Consider the following 6,654-nt stretch of genomic DNA (forward strand, 5'->3'; position numbering starts at 1 on the left):
CCTCACAGCACTGAACATGGGGTGACCGGACGCACCGGTCGATGTGATCGGATGCAGGACCCTAGTGTCCGGTCGCCCTGATGCTTGCCACGTGTCATCGGTTTCAAACGCTGATCGCCCGATCTTAATGGACATCAGTATATTTAAGTGGTGACTGGACGCGCTGCTCAAAGTGATCGGACGCACAATCACCAGCGTCCGGTCGTTTCCAGTAAGGTACTAGAAGCAAAAAATCATGACCGGACTCACCCAGTGTTCGCTCACTCAACGTCTTCCCTGTGCGCTGCATATGTCATCATACGTCATACTAACCAGACTTAGGCCCTGAGCGTCTGGTCATTTCTTGCGCCAGTGTCTGGTCATGAGACCGAAACTGCACGCTCACTGCTGCCACTGACCGAACACGCCGGTCCTATCGAGATCAGCGTCCGGTCACTTACAGTGACCTTCGTTCACCTAGGTTTAGCCACCGGATACGTCCGTTACGCTCTGTGAAACCCTGTCTTTTCTGTACAGTGCGTCGGTGGCACCGTCGGACTGTCCGCACTCACTAAGTGTCTCGATCACCAAAATAAAATGGCTCATACCATTTATACCTTTGCCTTGAGCCATTTATTTTTTCTCTTTCTTCTTTTCAAGTCCAAGCACTTGATCATCACCATGACATCACCATCATCATGTCATGATCTTGATTTGCTTCACCACTTGGAATGTGCTACCTATCTCATGATTACTTGATAAACTAGGTTAGCACTTAGGGTTTCATCAATTCACCAAAACCAAACTAGAGCTTTCAATCTCCCCTTTTTTGGTAATTGATAACAACCCGTATACAAAAATATGAATTAAAATTCAATTGAATTCATGTTGCTTGCCCAAGCATATTTACCATGTGTAAAGGATATGGACAAGTTTCATGAACTCCATATGGTAGCAATTGCTCCCCCTACATATGTGCTAAGAGTTTGGATTGTAGCTTGCACATATGCTTAAATAGGAAATATAGGAGACAATGTCTACCAAATGATGCTAAGATATAAAAGATAGACCTTTGAAGCGTGATACCAATCGGAGTGCATCAATATACCATCCTTAGCATCATGGTTAGCTCTATACCACTTGAAAATGAAATCACTAGATAACCTATGCATGCTAGTTTTTTATTTCATAATTCAAACCTACAACTAGCATACACCACACAAGCATGGATATTGTAATTTAAAACTTGTGCCATGCAAGCAAACATATGAAATGCACATTCAAATGCACCATACAAGTTCATGAGCTTGCTCCCCCTACTTGTGTGCTCAAAATTTTAATTGACCCCTTTCCTTTGTCATATCTCTCCCCCTATGTCAAGTTCTCCCCGTTTGTTGTCTTTTCATTATCTTAGTACACGAATATCTTTGTTTTTCTTCCTCTTTATCAACAATGACCACAAAGGTTCAAAATGTAGATAGGTTGAGATTATCAATGTCAATCAATGGGGTGATGATCTTTTTCCCAAATTTGTCCAATCTAGATCATTTGCCAAAGATATTTAACTTGGTTTGATCCAAGGATAAGCTTCTTCACACATCTAAATAAAGGTTATCTTGTACCATGTTGAGTTAAACACTTAGAGCTCATTTTCTAGATCAAACACTAGGTTTACAAGCCCACAAATATGTCATATGCTACCACTAGACCAAAATAAGCATAGAAGCAATAGTGGTACCATATAATCATCAAATTTATTTGATTTTCATGAATGAGCCTATTAAATGTGAAAAATGTCTATGTGCACTAAATATGTCCTTAGTAAGAATGTATGCCATGTCAATCAACTTTTACTTTGGATTACTCGAAGGAGAGGCATATCATATAAGTGGGGGTGCATCAACACATATTTAAGAAATCCAATATGTTCAACTCATTCATTAGCTTGTAAAACCTTTTCTCATGCAATGACTTAGTGAGTATATCGATAAGTTAATCTTCGATGCCTACACTTTCAATACAAATATCCCTTTTTACTGGTCTTCAGCAACCAAACCAGAGCTTTAGAGCTTTTAGCAGGCATCGTGCCCCCTTGAAGTAGGACGACGACCTCAATCATGCGAATCGAAGCCATCGTTGAACACCGCGTCCCCTTCACCAGGTACATCCCGCGATCCACCGTCGGTAAATTTGTTGGCGGCGTGTGCGTGCGTGCATTTCCTGGGCGTGGCCCCACCCGATTCCCTCCACCGGTCTCCCTCCCTGGGACCACGACGGGCGGAGGTCATCACCGGCCACGTGCTCAGCGTCGCCCGCTGGGGCTGGCAGCGAGGAGAGGCCGAGCTGGCCACGAGCAGGGACCACACGGGTCATGGCGCGGAGGAGGACACCGACCGCTGATGCTGGGGTCGCTAGCCGTAGATGCTAGGGCCGCTTGCTGCAGGGGCTCGGAAGCCACGCGTGGCCACGATGCGGAGTCACCAACCGCCTGGCCGCCGGCGCAGAGGTCGCGCGGGGCTATCGGAGCCAGGTTGCTGGCGAGGAAGGAGGAGGATGCAGCGTTGGTGCTCGGGAAGATGGAGATGGGCTGACTGACGGACGTCCGCCATGTCACCCACGTCACATTGGACCGCTTCCATGGTTTTCTTGGCCTCCCCGTCGAGTTTGAGGATGAGATGCCCTACCACGTGCCCAGCGCCAGGTGAGAGCAACCACTGCCACCACCTCCTTTTCACCTTCTAGCATCACCGTATACGATTAAAAATCGAAACTTCCATGGAAATTTTCGGTTCTAGGGCAGGAGTCATAGTGAAAATTTTGATTTTCTGAAGGATGAGTTCATGATTTTGAGTGCTCCCAATTTGGAGCAGATCCTTCATCTGAGGATGTTGTTCCGTCAGAGCTCAGATAACTACAACTTCATTTTCTGCAGCTATATGCTTGGATCTACACAGTGCCAGAGCAATTCCAGTATTAAGCAGAACTTTTGTGGAAACAATGTTAGCACTCATCCAATGGAATTTTTATTCCTGATTCACACACTGTGATCATACATGGATCTATGATAAACTAAAGCCTTTTGAATATTTGTCATGTGACAAAAACCTGATTTGCTCTGGAAATGCGAGTCTGTGGAAATCTTAGGTTTACGACGCTTTGGAACCATGCTATATTCTGATTATATATTCAGATTTTTTTTGTTTGCATTGATGGTGACCATATGATGGATGGACTAAAAAATGATCCCATTGATTTCTGTTTGCATTTATCTTTGACCATATGGATGTACTACAAAATGATCCCATGGAGTGAGGGCTCCTTATTGTCTGTAATGCTTGGCTGGGTTTGTTTTAGTTTCACATCTCTACAGCCTGGACATACCTTAATGTGTGCCATGAATTATATGTTGCACCATTAAAAGGCGTTTTGAAGGCCTGTGTTGTTAGCACCAGCTTATGATATAACTTATGTTTCATGATTCTTTGAGTTGATTTTTTATGTGAAATTACAAGTTTCATATATAATTTTGTACAGTAGTTGAGTTTATTTCTGGGGCATTTGCAGAATTTTCTTATGGCGTTTTCAAAATTACTGAATGGTTGCCTTGCCTCAGTCTGTAGGTTGATGGTCTGCAGGCCCATGTGAAGAAAAGTGGACTTTCAATAGAGATTGAGCTGCTTATTTCTTCCCCTTTACTAAGGTATAATCTGGTAACATTTGTGTGCATGTTTTCGTATTTTAAGTGTTTACTTTGCATGCACTATTTTTTCTCCCTATTTTTCTTCATCAAACACAGAGCAGTAGTATATTTTCACCAAGCTAGATTCACACAAGCCATAACATTTTAATTTTCCAAATCTGACCTGCTCACATGACCATGTAATCATCTAACTGATGTTTTTCTTCAATTTATCACTGCAGGTTTCAATATCCTTTTAGGGTGGCAGGTTCAAGCAGAAAATGGTGCCGCTGCTGCCAACACACAGGTGCAAACAATTGGCTCCATTAGTTCAGTACAGGACAGTGTATATATGTGATGATCATTTGGAAATGTTTTCTGAAATACTTAAGGATTGGTGAATGGAAGTTTGATCAGTTTTTAAGATAGCGGAGCAGATAAAAGAATGGAAGTTTGGCCAGCTTTAAAATTAGCAGACAAAAGCATATATTAATCTCTGGATAATTAGATTCTTAATAAATATATTTTTGCTTCAGCACTGTTGAGAAAGAATCTCCTTTTGTAGAAAGTGAAAAGGACTCTTCTTTGTAATGGAGCTATTAGGTAGCCATGTTTACAGAGCTTTGTTTTTTTCCATTATGTGCTTTCTACAATTAGATCCCTTTTATAAAGTGCTCTTATCAGTAGTTCTAACATGGAATATGATTTGTGTTACCATAATAGAGACAGAGAAACCAAGGTTCAGTCTTGAGGTCCAGTAGCCTCCATTGTTAGCGCTCTGTTCGATTCAATTGATCGCTCTGCTTGGTGCCTCTACTACCTGTACCTGGTGAGTTCAGCTTTCTTCTTTTTCTTCCCATACATACTACGAAGTTGCTCTGGATTACTTTGCTTAGCTGCAAAATCAAAGTTTTTTTCTTCATCGTCAGACCATGCTTTAACCCCTTCATGAGCTCATACTCAACTATAGTGCCCTGACTACAACTATCTGTTAGGGATGCAACAGCAACATTATTTGTTAGGGAGCTCACCCCACACTCCGGTCCGCCAGTTGATTCCATGGCTATCAAGTGCCGATTTTAAGCGGTCTCACAGTTCAGTTCTCGAATCTTAAATCCCCCTTTTTTTCTATACAGCCTGTGCAGATGGACTACTCACTTGTATATCAATTTCCAGTTTTAATGGCTACTTGATTTCAGCTGTATATTGATTATATCGTCAATGTTCATAGACGAATGACATATTGCAGTTGTCAAAACATATTAAGGAGACAATGATAGAAGTATATGTGTTTAGTTTTGATGTGGTAAATTTTTTCCTATTTTGCTGCAGGCTGCCCTCTTTCTTGATGTTTTTATCAAGGACAGAGCTTCATTCTCAAGACATGATTAATGAAAAGCTTCAGAAAGCTGAAGAGCTTGGTATGGAAAGCTTCCCCTGTCCTCTTGGATTGCTATGGGACGATTTTTAAATCATGGATGATTTTAAATCCAGTCTGGTTTGCTATTGGATTGAACTCTAATTACCCAAAGATGTTTCATATTACATTTTGGAATCGACTGTAGTGCTAGATAGATGCCAGAAACTGTTTTAAAGTACAAAAACTAATTTGATTTTTGTTTAGTCACCAGATTATGCTTTCCATAATTTTTGTAGCAGGTCTTCCACCAGATGTCTAGATCATGTTCTAAATTTCAGTCCTGAACCTGACTGGTTATATTGTTTGCAATTCTTCAGGTGGCATGTTGTATTGACATATTGGCTTTTTTTACTTCATCTTTGATTTCAATTACTAATATTTGATCTCTTAAAATTTCAGCCTCCGGCAGTATGGAAGTGGAAAGAGAAAAGGAGTAGATGAGTTGGTAGAATCGCTGAAAGTTGCACTAGAAAAAAGAACCACAAAAAGGATACATTGATTTTTTTAGTAGGAGTAATACAAGCTATCTAGGAAATGAACCAATACTTGATATATTGTGTAATTGCAACAAACAAGTACGTTGACACTTCTCTTTTTAGTTGTTTTTGTTGTGTTTTGAGCTTGAGGACAACGGTGGATTTAGCCTTCTTTTAAAGGTATGCATGTGTAGCCAGCTTATCACTTTTGTTAGTCCAAATGAAAAAGAAGAAGAAAACAAAGTTGTATTGGTTATTATTGGCTTATAACCTGCTATTCTTCCAAGCATATGATGCTAAACATGTGAAAAAATATTTTCCTACCAAGTTTAGATCTTTTTGATTGGCAAACAAATATCAGATTGATTGGCAAACAAATATTTTCTTACAATATTGGTATTCTGCGAGCCGCATGATGTGATGGAGTTATGGAAAAAAACACTATGATGCAATGTCAGAGGACTACAGCCGCAATCACCCATCCTCGGATCTGGCGCAACAAATGGTTTTGATAGACATTAGAAACATGCTGCAGTCTATGGGGAAGGACATAAGGTCATTTCCTCTTTCAGATATTGATCACTCATACGACGATGCTAGTCATATTCCTCGTGAGATATTTGAGGAAGCTAGCGTCGAGTAGAATCCCGAAGATGTGCTATCGTGCGACTCACTCAACGCCGAGCAAAGGTCTGTCTATGATGAGATAATGGCCGCTATCTGTAGCAAACAAGGCGGGTTGTTCTTTGTGGATGGACCTGGCGGGACAGGAAAGACATTTTTGTATAGGGCACTTCTCGCAAAACTACGCAGCCAGGACAAGCTTGTCGTGGCTACAGCTACATCTGGAGTCGCAGCAACCATAATGCCAGGCGAGAGGACGGCCCACTCGCGTTTCAAGATACCCCTCACTCTTCAAGAGGACGGTTGTTGTAGCTTCATGAAATAGAGTGGTACTGCCAAGTTGCTGCATCAAGCAGCTCTCATAATTTGGGACGAGGCATCTATGATAAAGAGGCAAAATGTGGAAGCACTAGACAACAGCCTACGGGATATAATGGGTCGGTCAAACCTACTGTTTGGTGGAAAGACTGTTGTCC

The 6,654-nt window shown here is 41.5% G+C and overlaps 1 long non-coding RNA gene across 8 annotated transcripts; it reads left to right on the top strand.

Annotated features, from left to right (window-relative positions):
* Window positions 1-2,037: 2,037 nt before the first annotated feature.
* Window positions 2,038-5,939, top strand: LOC136539456 (uncharacterized). Of its 8 annotated transcripts, XR_010779677.1 has the most exons (7): window positions 2,038-2,680; window positions 3,593-3,679; window positions 3,901-3,965; window positions 4,382-4,487; window positions 4,991-5,079; window positions 5,315-5,395; window positions 5,478-5,939. It is a non-coding gene; the product is annotated as an uncharacterized lncRNA (long non-coding RNA). The 8 variants fall into 8 exon arrangements; XR_010779672.1 differs by adding an exon at window positions 4,654-4,752 and having other exon boundaries at window positions 4,991-5,939; XR_010779678.1 differs by adding an exon at window positions 4,654-4,744 and having other exon boundaries at window positions 4,991-5,939.
* The last annotated feature ends 715 nt before the right edge of the window (window positions 5,940-6,654 follow it).

This window comes from Miscanthus floridulus, chromosome 2 (assembly GCF_019320115.1).
Source record: "Miscanthus floridulus cultivar M001 chromosome 2, ASM1932011v1, whole genome shotgun sequence".
NCBI lineage: Eukaryota > Viridiplantae > Streptophyta > Magnoliopsida > Poales > Poaceae > Miscanthus > Miscanthus floridulus.